The sequence below is a fragment of the Notamacropus eugenii genome, chromosome X, assembly GCF_028372415.1.
Source record: "Notamacropus eugenii isolate mMacEug1 chromosome X, mMacEug1.pri_v2, whole genome shotgun sequence".
NCBI classification, from domain to species: domain Eukaryota; kingdom Metazoa; phylum Chordata; class Mammalia; order Diprotodontia; family Macropodidae; genus Notamacropus; species Notamacropus eugenii.
Window position 1 is genome coordinate 28,768,430 of NC_092879.1, and position 18,851 is coordinate 28,787,280.

General features: G+C 46.7%; 1 protein-coding gene across 3 annotated transcripts in view; it reads left to right on the plus strand.

Annotated features, from left to right (window-relative positions):
• The window catches only part of STARD8 (StAR related lipid transfer domain containing 8), a 75,501-nt gene that overhangs the window by 14,261 nt on the left and 42,389 nt on the right, over nt 1-18,851 (plus strand). The window contains exon 1 of one of the 3 annotated variants that reach the window (XM_072626489.1): nt 1,871-2,069. The exons of the other annotated variants lie outside the window; for them this stretch is intronic. The gene's annotated coding sequence lies outside the window, so the exon portion shown is untranslated. Of the gene's footprint in view, nt 1-1,870; nt 2,070-18,851 lie in introns of those variants that run through there. 3 annotated transcript variants of the gene reach the window in all.

Genomic DNA, 18,851 nt, shown 5'->3' on the forward strand with positions numbered 1-18,851 from the left:
CCAAGGAACCACAGATAGATGGGAAAGGCGTTTCCTGGACAAGGAGACACAGGCAGACTTGATGTTGGGAGAGACCTGGGTTCTAATTCTACTTCTGATGCTTATTAGCTCACTGAGAATTAGATCCCAGGTCTCTCAAATGGGTCTCTGTGCCTTAGTTTCTTCATGTTAAATGAGAGAGTTGGATTTCATTGGTGCCTCCTAATTCCAATTCTGTGATCTTCTGATACATGGACAAGGTCTTTGCATGAGGCAGCTAACTCCAGCAGCTATGGGAAGGATGGATGGGGGAGACCAATTTGAGAGACTTAGGATGGGGACTATCTTGCTTTGCATAGTAAACACTAAATCTTCATTCATTCTTTCAGCTCCAGTATGGGGTGACTAATTAGCACCAGGGTTCCAGATGGGATCTCCCCTCCCCGGTCCAGCAGATGGAGGGTCTTTCTCAAACTTCTAGATTCCCCGGGAAGCATGGGGCCATGTCGGCCAACATCACCTGGCTCATTTAGTTGCCAAGTTCTTTTCGGTCCCTTGACTGCTCCCCCTAAACCCTAATCTGTGCCCCAAGTGCTTGGCTAGCAGGGTTCTCCAAAACTACTCATTTGTCCGAGAGTTCTGTTCACAACCCACTCTCACCTGGAGGTTCAGTGGGGTGATCACCCTTCACTATCTGACACTAGCTCGTTTTCCTTATTCACTCTCATCCGGGGTTCTAAAGCAATCCAGGGGCATATTTTGAGATGGCTTTATTAATGAGTGAAAAAAGGCCAAAGTTAAGATAGCTTGGTTCAGGTCCTTAGCTGTGTGGGGGTGGGCAAGTCCCCCTAACCTCTCAATGCCCCAGCCACTCTCCTAGACTATCAGTTGAAGAAAAGGCACACACCTTCTCCCTAGAGCGAACTGTTCTAGTCCCCTATCCCGAATTACCACTAATTAATGGTGCTAGTGTCTCATCCTTTAAAAAAAGTCATCTTGTGTTTATTTCGGATATGTTGAAATGTATACAATTCCGAGCCTCAGCTACCCCTGCTGCCTTTCTTCTTGCCGCCTTTCTCGTTGTAGGGGCTTAATAAATACTTAATGATCGATTGATATGGTTTCTCTCTGTAGAATATAAGCTGCTTGAGGGCAGAAACATATTCGTTTTGTCTTTGTATATTGAGAATTTAGCGCCTTTTTAAAAAAAATGTGGGTTTGGAGGGGAAAAAGGGGAGCAGAATCAGATTTGTGGTTTCATTGGCATAGGGCACTCCCGAGAGGGAAACGCCCTGTACCAAAGCAGATTGGCATCTGCCCTATAATTTAAAGGGCCGCTGGGGGCCCCAAGAAATTCCTGCCCGGCAGGAGCAGAGGACATCAGCCAGTGACTTGCCCAGGCTCCTACAGTCAGGCTGGGAACCCCGGTGTTGCTGGCTCCCAGGACGGCTCGTTATCCTCCGCTACGCCTCCCACCCGGGAGACATTTAATAGATGCATGTTGATCACCCGATCGTTGGGCGTCCCCGGCCCACCACAGTGCTGCCTGCCCCGCGGAGACATCGGTGGCCCGGTGTGTGCCTAGCTTCCTGGGCAGTCCCCTCGGGCCACCCTCTCTAGCTTTCTCCCTCTCTCCCTCGGCCGCCCTCTCCAGTCCCCTCCCCTCCCCTCTTTTCCTCGCCGTGTGACACGAGGGATCCGCAGCTGCCCGGCCATTGGTGGAGGCCGGAGGCATGAGCCCCCCCTCCTCACTTTGAAACCCTTTCCAGGGAGGCGGGCCGCGGCCGAGCTCTGCTCTCATTAGCCAGTGCATCCAGAGGTGGGCGGGGCCCGCGGAACTCTCCCCGTTGTCCCCCGCCCCCCGCCCCCAGCCGAGCCCCCGGGCTGCTAGCGGAGTGGGGGGCTCTCAGGAGTGCGCCGGCCGACGAACGCGAGCCCCGTGGTGGCCTTGGCCGTGGCTCGGCTGGCCCCCACCCCCACGGGGCTCCCCTGGGGCCTCCTCCGACGCCTCCGCTCGCGGAGTAGCAGCAGCGTCTCCGCGTGCGCTCCCAGGACCCAGCCCCGGGCAGAACCCCGACGCTGCACTCCAGGTAAGCCAGCGCTAACCCCGGGGCCGGACGCGACCCTGGCCACGGGGTGCCTTCCAGCCGCCGCGCATTTGCCGCACGTCTGCGGCTCCCGGGAGCGCTTGCCGAAAGAGCCTGGGACTGGGCGCTCCGGAGCTCCCGGCTTGGGTCAGAGCCGGCAGAAGGCGGTCATCCTACACCGAGTCAATTCGAGGATCCCAGTTGGCTCACGAGCCGTGTGACCTTGGACCCATTACCCTCTCTGGGCCTCAGTTTCCTCATCTGTCAACTGAAGGGAACGCTCAGATCCCTTGTAAGGCGGGCTTCCTGGAAGAGGTGCCTGCGTAAAGACCCAGAAATGCGGGTGCATTTCTTAAAGCCCCCTGGCCTGAGATCTGCCATGATCTTCCAGCCTCCTGGGAACTTGGGGTTGGGGCAGGGGAAAGCCACTGGAGCAGGGCGGAGGTGGGAGTGAGGTTAGTCTGCTGGCCCAGCATGGAGTGAGTTCACTGGGCCTCTGCCAGGTCTGCGAGTGACATCCCGATCCCCACCCCCTTCCCTCAGCAGAGGCAAGTTAGGTGGGGGGTAGGGGGGAGGAATCCAGGCTTCTTCATTCTTCATTCAGTCCATCTTCATTCTCTACCCACCCCCGGCTGGCCTGCCCCTCCCCCAAAGCCCCTGCTTTTAAAGGTATCTGGTTAAGGACTCAGTGTGTGGCTCGAAAGGACAAAAATGTTTTCTTCCTCTCCCCTTCTGAGAAGCATCTGGGAATTTCTTAGTATGAATAATAATAATAACGGAAATTGAAAGCATAGATCCAACCTTGTCACTCCCCTGCTCAGGAAGCTCCCGTGGCTCCCTCTCTCCTCCAAAATCAAATCCAAACACCACTGTTTGGCTTCTCCAAAGCCCCTCCGAATCTGGCCCCAGCCTAACTTTCCGGCCTTACTTAATACAGTTTTCTTCTTTGGGATTCTACATTCCACCCAAACCAGCCTCCTTGTTGTTCCTGGGACATAAGATTTCATCTCCTATCCCCATGCCTTTGCATATGCTGGCCCCAGTGCCCGGAATGCACTTCCTCCGAATTTCTACTCTCCGAATCTCTGGCTTCCTTCAAAAGCTGGCTTGAAATGCTGCCTCTCCCATTGAAACGTTGTCCTGATTCTCACCTCCGGAAATACTTTGTATCTGTTTCTTGGCCTCCCCTTTTAAGTCCCCCCCCCCACCCCAGTAGAATGTAAGTTCCCCAGGGCAGTTGCTGCTTCGTCTTTTTTTTTTTTGGGGGGGGGGGATATCCAGGAAATGCTGAAATGAATAAAGCAGTGTTATTACCTTACTTTTACAGATGACTCCGTTGAGGCCCAGAGGGGTTAGGTCACATGAGTAGCAAATTTCTGAGACAGGATTTGAACCCAGGTCTCTTCTGATTCCAAATTCAGCACTCTTTTATCACCAAAGAAGGGAATGAACTGAAATCACCTCCCAGGTGGCTAAATTCTCACTGAAATATAGAGAGCAAGAAACATCCCAACATAGCTTTCCTAAAAGCTTACTAAATCTCCCATCAGCTGGAAGGGACCTTGAGTGATCATCTATCCCTGGAGCCACTAGCATTTACTAAGCACCTACTATGTGTTCGATGCTTTCTATTCCAGATTCCAAGACAAAATCTCGGGAAGCTTACATTCTGTTGGGGGGAAATGTCTATATGCATATAAGTGCAGGGCAGTTTGGGGGTGGGGGTTGGTTAGGCACTAGTGGATGGGGGTGGTGGTGGGGGGATCAGGAAAGGCCTGGGGTTTGAGCTGAGCTTTGAAGGAAATGAGAGACCCCAGGAGGTAGGGGTGGGTATTGAGTGCATGAGGCATACATAACCTATGCAAAAGCCCCAAGACAGATGGCATGCTGGGTGAGGAACAGCCAGGCCAGAATGTGTAAAGGGGAGTACTATCTCATCTAATCCAGCCACCCCCTCATTTTACAGACAAGGATACTGAGGCTCCGAGGGTGAAGTGACTCCAGAGAATCTGTGATTTGGAAAGGATGTGATCCAGTGTTGTCTTGAGAGTCAGGGGAGTTGGGTTCAGAGTAGTGACCTTTGCACTTTCTACTTAGTTACTTTCCCTCTCTGAGCCTCAGTTTCCTTGAAGGGTTTGGACCAGATACCTGGCCCCTTCCTGCTCTAAATCTAGGCTCCTCTGACCTCCTTGGCCAACTTCAGTTTCAGAGAAATCCCTCACTGTCCTCGACCAGCTTCTGGGAGACTTGGCCAAGGTCAGCACCGGGCCCAAGGTGGTTGGGGGAAGTGTGGCTGGATCAGAGGGGCAGCTCTGTGGCAGCCCTATCCCTGCCCCACTCCAGCCTGTGACTCTCCAGGGCCAGGACTACCATGGGCTTTTTGGTCCCTTTGATTTCTCTGGCTGATTTCTTCAGCCCTTGGCCAGCAGGAAAGGCATTCCCTTTCAGACCCTTGGGCTGAGACAAACTATGCACATGGAAGAGCTTGAGAAGATCCTGCAACCAAATCAGGTGGAAAACTAGGCCCAGCTCAACTGGGTTACTGCAGGCCTTACGAAAACACTCCACTTCCCTTCCCCTGAAGCCAGCAGATCGAGGCTGGGGCCTTCTGGAAGTCAGTGTACTCCCCAGAAAGGGCGTCCCTGGGTCCCGTGTGCTCTTTTCAATCCTCTTACTGTGAGACCCCTGTGGTCTGCACTCCCCGCCCCAGGCTGCCTTCTGGGCCGTGCTTTCATCTCCTGGAATGAAGGAAGGAAAGGTCAGGCTTGGGAGGGAATTGGAGCAAAGCAAGAGTGTGGATGTGTTTCAGGAGCAGGTTTCTTGGGGTTGTTTTTGGCTACGTTACACAGTCCCCCCGCCTTCCTGCCTGCTTCAAACTGAGGCCTGGAAGTGAGGCCTCTCAGATTCCCAGAATATTTGTGCAGGAAGGGACTTTTGAGCTCTTCTAAGTCAATCTCTGAGATTTTTACAAAGGAGGAAACTGAGGCCCAGGGAAGTAACTAAGTTAGGTAGGGTCCCAGTCAAGACTCACCCAAGACAACACAGCTTATAAATCGTGAGGTCAGCACTGAATAAGACTTCCATACTAAGGTTCTTTTAGACCATGAAGTCCAACTCCTCATTTTACAGAGGGGTAACTGAGACACAGGGAGAGGAAGTACTTGCCCACGGTCAAGTCAGCAAACACTTATTAAGCACCTACTATGTGCCAGGCTCTGGTGATACAAAGAAAGGTAAAAGATAGTCTCTGCCCCCAAGGAGCTCATAATTTAATTGAAGGAGACAATGTGAAGACAATTATATACAAACAAGCTATAGGCAGGTCTGCTGGAGCTGATTGGGGGGATGGTGTGGGGGGGAGAGGGCACTAGCATTAAGGGGCATTGGGAAAAGCTTCCAGGAGAGGTGGGATTTTAGCTGGGAATTAAAGGAAAGCGGGGGAGATGAGGAGGTAGAGCATTCCAGGCCCTGGGGACTGGCACCTGTAGGGACGATGCCTGGAGGCAGGAGATGGTCAATCTTGTGGAAAGAATATCAAGGAGGCCATGGTCACTGGCTTCCTGAGTACTTGGAGCCCCAGACTAGAGTATAAGAAGGTTGGAAAGGTTGGAAGGGGTCAGTTTAGGGAAGACTTTCAAAACCAAACAGAGGATTTCATATTTGATCCTGGAGTTAATGGGAGGCCATAGCAGTTGTGGAGCACAGGGATGATGTGGTCAGCCTTGTACTTTAAAGGTCAGTTTGGCAGCTGGTGGGGAATGGGCTGCATCGGGAAGAACCTTGTGGCAGGCAGCTCCACCAACAGGCTATGGCAGTAGGCCAGGGGTGAGGTGAGGAGGGCCTGCACTGCGTCAGGGCTTGTTGAAGGAGGGAAGCGGGTGTATTCAAGAGATGTTGGTAGGAGATAGACTAGAGTAAGCTGGGGAGAGAGAGCAAGGAGTTGTCAGCCTTGGTGACCCAGCAATGCCCTTGACAGTATTAGGGCAATTAGGGGGAAGGGAGGACTTGGGGAGAAAGGTCACCCATAGGTTCTTTGATCTAGAACTCAGAGACCTTTAAGGTTGGAGAATTTGAAAAGTTGACAGTTGGAAAGTTCCTGAGAGGCCATCTTGTCCAGTCCATATATTGAAAGGAATTCTCACTATAATAGAGTGGTCTGGACCCAACATTTTACAGAGAAGGAAACATGACCAGGGACTGGAAGTGATTTGTCCAAGGTCACACATGCAGTAAGTATCAAAAGTGGAATTTGAATCCAGATCCTCTTTCTCTCGAACCTGTGTTCTCCCTCCCATTGTCCCATTGACTGAAGGAGACCTTCTGTGCATGATCAGAAGCTGTTGAAGCTATCACTTGGGAGAGGACTAGAAAGGCCCTTAGAACAGAGCTAACAGGGTTGGAAGAGAACTGGTAGTACAGAACGATGATCTGAGATGGAAAAGGCCCTTGGAGAACCTAACATCAGCTCTAGAACATAGTCCTGAGAGAGCTTACATTGCCATGGAGATTAAAAAGCACTTTCCTGACATCAAGTGCTGTGGCAAATATTCTCCCCACATTATTCTCCCCACATTACAGATGAGGAAACTGAGACCCAGAGAAGGAGAGTTGCATTGCTCAAGGTGATGCAGCTAGTAAATGGCGACTCTGCTATTCCCTGCTGCGTTCACTAGAGTGTTGAGGGGACTGGGTGGGGGGAAGGGAATAAGTCTTTGTATAGAGCCTACTATGTGCCTGGCACTGTGCTAGCTGCTTTACTAATATTACCTCATTTGATCCTCACAACTCTGGCAAGCAGGTGCTGTTATTATTCCCATTTTACAGTTGAGGAAACTGAGGCAAACAGGGTTAAGTGACTTGCCCAGGGTCACATAACTTGGAAGTGTCTGAGGCTGGATTTGAACTCAGGTCTTCCTGACTCCAAGCTCAGCGCTCTTTCCATCTGGCCACCTGGTCTATCCCCCTCATTTGTGGGATGCCTTTGGGGGCCAGCCTCTCTGCCTCAATATGTGAGTGTTAGGTGGACACAGGACCTTTGTGAGTATTTTGATGCTGCTTCTCCTGTGAATTTCTGTAGGGCTTTGTTTCTCCAGCTTGAAAAGGGAATTCCAAACCTTTCCATGTGCCCCCATACTGGGGCGATGTAAAACCCATGGTGGGCTTTCTCAGCCTGGTGCTTAACTTTAAAAGCTTGTTGACTGACTGACTGACTGAGCTCTCGAGAGGTCATAGTCTAACCAGGCCCTCCCCACTCCTCCTCCCCTTCCCTCCACCCCAGTCTCTGAGGCCAGTTCCGAGCAAAACAGGATGCATCCTGGATGAACATTTTCCCTAGCATGTCCTCTAATCATTCTGGCTCAGCTGGGGCTTCCTCTCACATTCAGGAGCAAACCCTCGCCTGCTCTCTCTTCCCGCCAGGGGTGTGCAGACTTCCTCCAAAGTCAGGCAAGTTTTCACACAGGAGGAGAGGATCTCAGAGTTGTCTAGATCCTCAGAGGGCCAAGAGACACGGAATGTTGATTAGAAGGAGTGCTGGATCGGGGGTCAGGACTTGGCCTCTAATTCGGACCTCCTATTAGCTGTATCCCCTCAAGCAAGTCCCTTGGGCCAGTCTTCCTGGGCCTCAGTTTCCTTCTTCTGTACAATGAGGAGATTGGACTAGATGCCTCTGAGGTTCTTTCCAGCTCTAAATTTGAGATTCTAAGTAATTTTTCTTCTCTGGGCCTCTATTTCCCCATCTGCAAAAGGAGGGATTATCTCTAAGTGCACTAAATCCTGTGACTTTAGGGATCATCCAGTCCAATCCCTTTTTCTTTTAAAATTCTTATCTATATCATGTGATTTTGTCCCTTATAAGAAAGAATTAAAAAGGGGAGAAAAACCCAACCTACGGAAAAAGACTGATGTGACGTATAATGCTCCTCATCCATAGTCCCCCAACTCTGCAAAGAAGAGCCCGTGCCCGATCTTACAGAGCAGGAAGCCGAAGTTGCAGGTTCTCTAGGCAGTAGGTGGAAAAGCTAAGCTGGGCTTGCAGCCAGGGCTTGGAGACCATCACTTTGTATTCCCTTCCAGTGTTTGTAAGTGTAAGTGTTGAGTGCTGAAGGCTTCCCTTTGGAGTCCAGGAGACATTGGGGCGGGGGGAGGGCAGTAAATAAGATTGTGAGGCCTGCATGTTCCCATGAGACTCTGATGCTGCCCACAAGTTCAGCTGTAGAGACTGATCCAGAGTTGATCCAGGTCTCAGAATCCAGGTGCTGAGCAAGCATGTATAGGAGCAAGTGTGGATAGGACACAGCTGCTGATGCCCACCTCCCAGAAGTCTAGGATTGGCATCTGCAAGGCTCCTGAGAGTGTAGCAAGTCCAAGCATTTTACAGAGGAGGAAACTCAGGTCTGGAGAGGGAGAGTTATTTGTCTTAGCTCACACAGCTAGTGAAAGATAGACCCTGGGCCTCCTGGATCCCCAAATTGTAAACGTCAACCAGAGGTAAACAGTTGGCTTTTAACAGGAATTCTAAACCTAGGGTCCATGGGTAGAGGTTTTAAGAAGTCTGTGAATTTGGATGGGGAAAAAAAATTCCCTCTTTATTACCACCAACCTCTAACCAAAATTTAGCATGTCTTTCCATTATGTATGGAGGTGATAAGCTGTGATTCTGCAAAGGGACCTGTAGGCTTCCCACACACTCCAGCAGAGAAGGCATAGTAGGGGTCTGTGAAAGGGGTCCAGACCCCAGAAAAGGTCCCTAAGAGAGAAGGATTGGCCTTGCTGCTGTCATCTGCCTACCCCATTCAGTGGGTCTGGGGCACTTGGGAATGCCCTCTGGTCCTCACTACTCCATGGTAGCCTGATTTGAGAATCAAGGAGGGAGCTGAGGCCTGCCCTTCCTGTGGTTCCAGGATGGGTGCCCATGGCTCCTGCCTACCTCTTACTTAATAAGGATGTCTACCTTGTCCTTAATAAAGGATGCCATTATCCTTGAGGACCAGCAACCATGTCTTATCTAAAGACTATAGGCCGGCTCTTGGCTCCTGGGAAGATACATTCAGTCTTTTTCCTGGAGAATAGAGACCCCTAGTCTGCTTCCTCTGCTGAGGTGTGTTTAGGTGTGGGGAGCCACAAAAAGCTGCAGATCTGGCCCAATCTGATTAGGTTGCTTAAGTTGGTGACCAAGAATGACCTGTGGCCGCAGGTTGGACTAATTATCCTCATGGTTAAGAGTGTCTTTCAGTAAGGTCTATAGGGACTTTCCCACAAAGCCTGGTGCCAAGCCCTACCATCTCATGGGCACTGTGGTGGGGGAGAGGAAGAGAGAGAAAGAGAAAGAGACAGACAGAGACAGAAGGCAAGGGAAGAGAGGAGAGGAGGAGAGAAGGAGAGAGAGAGAGAGGAGAGACAGTGACACAGAGACAGAAACAGAGACAGAGATACAGAATGAGAGAGAAAGAGAGGAGAGAGAGAGAGACAGAGAAAATGAGAGGAGAGAAGAGTGGGGTAAGAGTAGGGAGAGAGAGACAGAGACAGAGGAGAGAGAAGGAGTCTCTGAGCTGCCCCCTTCCTGGACCAGCTGCCCAGTTGTTGTCCGCCTGCCCTTGGGAGGGGAAGTGGCCCCTTTCCAACAGAGCCTTTAGCATGGTTAATGATTGAGCTGTGCAACTACCTCCTGAAAGTCACCTCCAGAGGACGGCCATTAACCAACTGCCTGGCCCCTGGCCATTCCAAAGCTGAGATCAAGACTTCTCAACCCGGACTCTGTGAATTGGTTTTTTTCTTGTGGTAATCACTAAGTTTCCTTTGTGATCACATGTATTTCCTTTGCAGTATGGATGCACATAATTCTGAGAAGGGAGGCCATGGGCTTCCCCAGACTCTCCGACCATGGGGTGGGGGGTGAGTGGGGGAGCACAGGACACACCAAAGGTAAAGAAGCCATGGTTTCCGGAGGACCCTGTCCTAAGTCCCTGAGCCCCTCTCTGGGAGTCTTGGCCCATGGGGTCTATTTCCCCTGGCAGAATCTGTTTATGTGGAGTCACTTCTACCTGGGCTGATGGCAAATTACAATGTTGTGGCCCTGTTCTGTCTATCGTCAAAGTGACTTGGTCTCTATGTAAAGTGGCTGAACAACTGTCCAAAAGGCAGAGCCAGTGGCAAGAGCATTGGACCCGAATTCAAATCGTGTCTGGGACGCTCTCTGGGAAGGCCCCCAGAACATAGAAAGTCCGAGGTGGTAGGACCCTCAAAAGATGGTTTTGCAAATGACTTGCCCAAGGTCATACTGCTTAATTTTATTTCATCTCAGTACTTGATTGTTTTTCATCATCTTGTCCTCGAATTTTCTCCTGGGAGTGTTGTCTCCCCTTGCTTATTCGGGCACACCTCCTCCCTCCTCCTCCTCACTGGTTGGACTCAGTTGCTTAGGGGCAACAGTGAGGGTGCAGGACACAGGCACAGGCCATCCTTAGTGCCCTGGGGTCCTCTGGCTCCTTCCCCCTCAAGAATAGTCTGGAAACTCCTGCGTGACATTGTAAAGGACAACCTAATGGTTGGTCTTGAGCCGAGTTGGAGACCTGGACTGGACGCAGAGCTGAGACTGCCCTTAGGCAAATGGGTCTCCCATCCCCAGCAAGGCCTGCTCCCAGGGGACCCTCAGATCACACTAATGTAGCTGACAAGATTTAGGGAGAAGGGAAGATGTAGCTCAGTCTCAAATGATGGGGTTAGACAGGCTTGACTCTTGGCCAGAGACCCAATCAAGTCACCTAGCATTTAGTAAGCACCTACTGTATGCCAGGCACCATGCTAAGCCCTGAGGATGCAAAGAAAAGTTCTCAAGTCAGTGGAGGAGACAACATGTACATACAACTATATAGATACCAGATAGATTCAGCTCTCTGAGATGGCTCATCTGGTCATGGGGGTGGCTGCAGCTCATTGATGGTGGTGGTGAGGGGGGATCTTACAAGATGAGTGGGACCTTTTAGACCAGTTAGGCCAACCCTCTTACTTAACAGGGGATTGAATAAAAAAAAGCATTTATTAAATGCTTCCTATATGCTAAGTTCTGAGAATACAGATAGGAGCGTAAGAAGGTTCTCAAGGATCTTACATGCTAATGAGTGGGGGGACACACTACATCTCAAAGTTTTCATTGGAAACTCAGATGGCAAAGTCTTGATGGTTCCTGGTGGGGGGAAGGGTGCAGCAGCAGCAAAGCAGATGCTTATACCTCCTCTTTAATGTCACTCCCTTTGCTGAAATCCTACTGGTTTCTGGTAGCTCCAGGGACATGGGGGTGAAAATGTCCTTTTGTGGGGCTTTAGTAAGTGGGGCGGGCTTGTCTTTCCATTGGTTACACTTGGTGCTGTTGATCGGGTGGTCATGTGCAAGTGCGGTGGCTCCTTGGGCGTGTTGTGGACACTTGATGATGCCTGTGTGTGACCGGGGATGTATTTGAAGGCTTTCAGGGCTTATTCTCAGGGCAGTTTGGCCCTGGAGGACTGGGGCCTGGATAAAACCCAGTGTGGTAGTTCTTATCCAGGCTGCTGGGCAGTAGCTATGATGGCTGTTGATGTGGCATCCCACAAGGGCAAAGAATGGCGGCTGTCCCAAGGTGTTGGACTGACTCATGTTCTCTCATTCTGTGTTTTCAAGTCCACTCCAGCTTAGTACTTGAAGTGCTAAGGTTCCTTCCACCACTGATGTTCTCTATCTTTGCCTCTTCTAGGAAAGCACAGGCTCATTCCCAGGCAACACATTGCATCGGATGCAGCATGGTAGAGTGGACAGAGTGCTGGATTTGGAGGCAGGGCCACATACTGCTTGTGTGACTGTGGGCAAGCCACTTCTCTCTGGGTCTCAGTTTCCCCATATGTAAACTGAGGAGGTTGGATGAGATGGCATCTGAGGGCCCTTCTAGCTCTAGGTCTGGAGCTTGTATTTGAGAGTGGGAAGGTTGGCAATGACTAGAGGTCAGCTTTCTGATTTTTCTCTGCCGAAGTCTCATTCCCAGTCAGGACCTTTTTTTTTTCCAGCTCTCTACTTCAAATAAAAGCTGGAATTGACTTCTACCAGGCTCTGGTCATTAAACAGTCTCACCGTCTTTTGTCAGTTTAAACAGCTACCAGCTGGGCTCAGCTTCTACCTGGTTTGGCCTACCCGTCTGAAATGTACCTGCCCCAGCTGACCCTACTCCAACCCATTCAGCTTTGGGTTAATGAGTGACCCGTTCCTCCCTGTGCCAGCTAGGGTTCTGGGAAGGGAGGGCTCAGCCCACCATGGACCCAACCAGTTAAGGCTGCTTGGGCCCCTTATTTCTTTGGTCACCTTTCTGACCTCTACTCACCAACCTTCTTTCCTCTCCAAGGAGCCAGAGAATCCCTAACTTCTACATTCCTACCATTGCCAAGCCTTTCTGTCCAAGATCTTCCTTGCAAAGATGGCTCCTGTTTCAATCTGTCTTCTAGCTTGCTTCCTAGACTGGTTTTACACTGCAGTTAGAAGAACTTTAGCTGGTATCCAGTGGAATACTAACAGTGATTTATTTAAGTATTTTAAGGTATGCAAAGCATTTCATATACATTCTCATTTGAACCTCACCACAATCTACAGCTATTATTATCCTCATTTAAAAAATGAGGAAACTGATTAAGAGGTTAAGTGATTTGCCCAGGATCACACAGCTAGGAAATGTTGGAAGCAGGGTTCTAACCCAAGTCATCTTGATTCCAGGGCCACACCTTTTCCCACTGTACTGAAAGGGAAAACTACCCTGTCCTCAGAATGGGTGATAGGATTGCAAACTATCCATGCCTTCCCATTCTGTGTGCCTCTTGTCTGTGCCCTCCCACTGATTTCCATCCCAGTATACTGGGGGCCATGCTGTAGATCTCATCTGTAATGCATGGATACCAATGGTGCATGCAGGCCATCTCTCTATCATTCCTCCCTTGTAGTACATGGCTGGCCCACTTCCTTTCTGAGCCTTACATTTTTTGGGTGACATTCTTTCTGCCATATCTAATGGTTAATTCTTTGCTGGTAGTACCCTGGAGCTTCTTCACTACCACCATTTTTGGATGACCCACCAGACCTTTGCTTCTTCAGAGACTGGGAGATTCCATGACTTGTAGCCATATTGAGTTACAGGGAGGTGATTTTCATCCAAATGTAGGTTTATTAGTACAGGGACTTCCTGGAAGAGTGAACTACCTATGCCAAGGCAGACCTAGAGCTCTTTGGTACCTTTTGCTCTAGGAGTTGCTTGGGTCACTAAGAGGTTAAGTAATTTTCTGAAGGACAAAGAGCTGATAGGTAGGTATCTTAGGTAAGACTTAAAGCTTGACTATCCATCCAATACAATTGCTATCCAATTGTATCTATCTCATTTCTCTACCAGAAGAAAATTGACAAAAAAAAAAGATGGGAACTGTTTTCATATTTGTCTCTATATCCTCAGCACCCAACACAGTACTTAGCACATTTGTGCTTAATGTTTATTGGTCTTAATTAAATTTGATCCATTGTCTTTTGGGAATGACTCTTTTTCTCATATATTTCCATTAATTTGCTATGTATTTTGGGTATCAGCCTTTTATCAAAAATAGTTGAGATGAAAAGGTTTTCCCAATCAACTTCTAGCTGCATTGATTTTGTTCCTGCCAAATCTCTTGAATTTTATTTTGTCAGAATTGCCTATTTTATCTTTTATGATCACTTTTGTCCTTGTTTAAGAATCCTCTTTATAACCATAGCTGTGAAAGGGACCTTTATTCATTCTTCTAATTTTTTTTATGATGTATTGTCTGTATTTAGGGTATACATATCACCTTACTGATTCACCTAGTGGCTCCCTATTACCTCCAGGATCAGATAGACTTATAAAGCCTGCCATAACCTGACCCCTTCCTACCTTTCCAGTCTTCTTCCATATTGTAGCCTGTCAAGGACTCTACAATCTAGTAACACTGGTCCATTTGCTGGTTTTCCATACATAACACTTCATCTCCTGACTCTGGGCATTTGCCCTGGCTGTCCCCCATACCTGAAACTCCTTTCTTATCTCAGCCTCCAGGCTTCCTTCAAGTCTTAGCCAAAATCCTATCTTCTACAAGAAGCCATTCCTAATCTGCCTTCATGTTAAAGCGTTTTCTCTGTTGATGAACTCCAATTTATCTTGTATACACATACAAAAATATTTCATATGTACTTTTATACACACACACACACACACATATATTCATAGGTTTGTCTGCCTATCTATCTCTTGTTTGTGTATAGTGGTTTGCAAGTTGTCTTCCCCAGTAGACTTAGCTCCTTGAGGGCAGGGCCTGCCTTTTGCCTTTCTTTGTCTCCCCACTTTTAAGCATCTTATCAATGCTAATTAACTTAGTACATTTTATTGACTGACTGTATGCCTTAGGAACTTCTGCAATATGGCATGAAGTGTTGGTATAAAACTAATTTCTGCCAAGTTGCTGTCCAGTTTTCTCAGCTATTCTTCCCAACTGAGGAACACTTTGCCCGGCAGGCTGTATTCATGGCATCACTGAGCACTCTTACTATGTCTCATTGCTTCCAGATATTGTTTACATAGTCTGTTCACTTGGTCCCTTTGTTCAGTTTTTTTTACCTGTATCATATAGTTTTGATGATTACTGCTTTAGCTTCAGAACTGATACTGTTCTGACTGCTTTGTTTCTACTTTTTTCATCATTTCTCTTTAGATTTTTGGCCTTTACTTTCTCCAAATGGATTTTGTTGTTTTTTGTCAGTTTCTATAAAGAATGCTTTATAGTTTTATTCATTTGAGTCTTGAGTGTGTATTGGTGGTAGGCTAACTCTCAGATATTTTTGTATTTTTTTCTGCATTGTTGTTATGTTCGTCCTTTGTTGTCAAAGAAGACCGTGCCATCAGCGAAATGATGACATGACTTGCACTTGACTTTGTTTTGAGTGAGGGAGGGCTGTGGAAGTTCACCAGCCTCACTTTTCCTCCTGAGCCATCTGAATGCAGTGACCAGATGACTGAAGATGGCCCAAGATGCAATGGGAAACCTTGGCCTTTTAGGCTAAGGCCTTTTCAGGTACTCACTTAATGTGAGTTAATGCCTATTCAGTGAATAGGCCTCTTTAAAAAGTAGTCAGAGGAATGGCCCCTTTAATAGAAAAGAAAAATAAATAAATAGATGAATCACTGTTGGAGGGCCAGAAGCCTCAGGATTGTTGTTTGGAAGAGAAATTGTTAGTATTGTCGTTCACTCTAAGCAAGTAGGGTCCAAAAACAACCATTGAGTGGAGGTTGGACAGCGACCCATTGTTGTTCAATTCATGGGCTTCAGGGTGCACTGTGTCTAAGGTTTTAGGGGAGTCAAGAAAGGAAGGAAGGAAGGAGGGAGGGAAGGAGGAAGGAAGGAAGATAGAAAGAAGGAAGAAGAAAGAAAGAAATCTAGCCAGTATACCTCAAGTTAACTGGGCAGCTTCTGATCATCAAAATTTACCTTCTTTTGGAGAGAAGGAAGGGGAGAGGGATAGGTTTAGAGAGAGGATGAGCTGAGTTACCCAGCTAGCTGGTAGCATTCAGGCAGCTCTGTCTACTCACAGGTTGGCATTGTGTAGTAATTTTGAAGGGAATTTTCTTTTTTTTTTAGCCCCTCCTAATAAGTTTTGTTAATCAGACTTTTTTTGTATATTATCATTTTTGGGGTATATTTTATATCTTGTTTCTTTATTAACTTTTCCATTTTTTATTTTTACAAAAAAGATCTTTATAGATCTTTTCTATTTCTTCCTTCCAGTTTAATCTTTAAATGCTTGCAGAATGAATTGGCTTAATTGGTTTTCTCATCAACTTTATGTTGGGTTGTTTTTTTCCCCTCTGCTGCTTCTAGCTGGTTTTAGAGGTAACACTGCTCATACTCTTCTACCATATCTGTCCTTAAGATTTTATAAAGAGAGCGTATATTGTAAACAGGTTTTGCCCTTGACTGCTAGATCTCTCCTCATGGCAAAGAGGTAACATGTTTGCTGGCTGAGACTGCATCTAGGTTCATTTGAGCTCCTTATTGTGGCAGTTGGTTTACATTGCTTAAACTTCCTTTGAAAATGGTGATAGTCTGTGTCAATGTCTGTTCTTTTATTCATTTCCCATTTTGGCATCAACAACTTCTTTAAGTCAGTTTGGAGATGCTTCAGTTAGATACCATATCTTTTGATTTTTGTTGTTTCTTCTGATTTTTATTAATTTTTATCCTTGTTATACCATTTTGATGGTCTAACTGTACATGCACTTGATTCAGGCATGGCTACTGAGTCTGTAACCAGTCATATTCTGTCTGAATGTAATGAATTAAAGCTTTTTGTCATGTTTGGCACTCTGTCTAGAGACTCCCGACTCTCTCTTTAAAGAAAATATTCATGATATATAGACATGAATCATCTTTGTGGTCTGAATTATAGAAGCTAACAGGTTTCCAACTTTATGAAATAATGATCCCATTTTCTACAAAAAAAGTTTTGCTCCTCCACTTATAGTTTTTGTAATGCAAATCTTAAACATAACAAGACAAATAACCATACACAGACATTTACAACTTTCATGGTTATGGCCTGTTAAATTATAACTATAATCATATTATTATTAATGTGATGAGTGACCTTGGTTTTGGAGAGAAAATGTTTCTTAAAACTTAGTGTCTTAGGTATTATCATTCATAATCCTTTTCCAGCTCTAATTAATATAAATATGATTGCACATGTATAACCTCTATCATATTGCTTACCATCTCAGAGAGGGGGAAAAGGAAGACAGAAGGGAGAAAATTTGGAACTCAAAAAATAGAAAACAGAGTTTTTACATGTAATTGGGGAAAAAATAAAATATTATTAAGAAAAAAATGATGAATATCGCTATTTTGTGCTTGGTAGAGTGGATAGAGCTGGGCTTAGAGCCAGGAAGGCTTACCTCTCTAGCATGTGCTGGTTTTGTGACCTTGAGCAAGTCACTTAAACTCTCAGTTCTCTAGGAATTCTCTCAGATGTTAAATTGAAAAAAAAAAAAAGTTGGAGACCTGCATTGATAGAGGGAATTTCTTCACTATATCAATGAAATCACTGGTCCAGTGACCATCTGTATTTTATTTTTATAACAGCTATAGTAGAAAACCCTGCCATGAATGACAATAAAATTTGTATTTGGTAAATCCAATGCCTTTTTATTCACTTGTAGCCAAAACATAAGATTTTCAGACTTAAATGCTTATTTCAGCATTCTATCATAAGACCAGTCTGTTCCCTGTTCTCATTCTGATGAGATAAGAACAAATGACTTCATGATGACAATTGACAGTAAATTGAAAAAGCTTATTAAGTGTCTACAGCTAAGGAGTACAATGGATAGAGTTCAAGCCCTGGAGTCAGGTGGACCTGAATTCAAATGTGGCCTCAGACATGTATTAGCTGTGTGACCTTGGGCAAGTCACTTTACCGTGTTTACATTAGTTTCCTCATCTGCAAAATGATCTGGAGAAGGACTATTATACCAAGCACTGTGCTAGGCACCAAAGGTACAAAGACAAAAGTGAGACAGTCCCTGCTCTTTAGGGACTTGTATTCTAGTAAAAGAGCCATTGTGTGTGTGTGTGTGTGTGTGTGTGTGTGTGTGTGTGTGTGTGTGACCCCATCTGGGGTTTTCTTAGCAAAGATATTAAGAGTGTTCTGCTATTTCCTTCTCTGACTCGTTTTACAAGTGAGGAACCTGAGACACACAGGATTAAGTGACTTGCTAAGGGTCATACAGCTATTAAGAATCTTAGGCTAGATTTAAACTCAGGTCCTTCTGACTCCAGGGTGGGCACTCTATCCACTGCAGCGACACCTGACTACCCTATCAACATACATACACACACACACACACACACATATATATATATACATACACATGCACATACATATACAGATACAGATATGTATCACACATAAACACACACACACATACATACTCCCCAAAATTCACAAAAAACAGAGTATAATTCTGTGGGGCAGAGCATTAGCATCTAGGGAGACAAAGGAAAACCTCATGCTGAAGGTAGCCTGGGAACTGAGTTTTGAAAGAGACCAGGGATTCTAAGAGGTAGAAGTGAGTAGAGGTTGTATTCCAGATGTGGAGGACAGCTGATGGAAAGGCACTGAGAGTGTTGTGAGTGGAGCACAGCTGGAAGGCCAGATGGCTGTACTATAGAATGGAGTGATGTGTGAAAAGACTGGAAAGGTAGGGTTGAGACCAGACTGAAGAAGAATTCGTATTTGTTCTTAGAGGTAATAAGGAGTCCCTGTAGTTTATTGAATAGGAGGGTAAGTTGAGGCAGGGAGATCAATTAGGAAGCTATAATAGTCCAGGCAAAGAAGTAAAGGGGGAGTGACCTAGGGTATCGGCCATGGGAATAAAGAGAAGGGGACAGATGTGACAGGTGTATAGATAGAAATGACAAGATTTGGCATCTGAGGTGAAGGAGTCGAGAATGACAGATTGTGAATCAGGGTGACTAGAAAAATGGTGATGCCATTGACATAAATAGGAAAGTGCAGAAGAGGTAACTTTTGGAGAAAAGATAGGAGTTCTTTCTTGGACATGTTGAGTGTGAGATGCCATTGGGACATCCAGTGTCTTATCTGGATCCCATCAAAATGTCCAGTAGGCAGCTGGTAACGTGGGACTAGAGTTAACTGTCTGAGGCTATAGGTCTGGAAGTCATTTGTATAGAGATGGTCATTATACCCAGCTGGTCA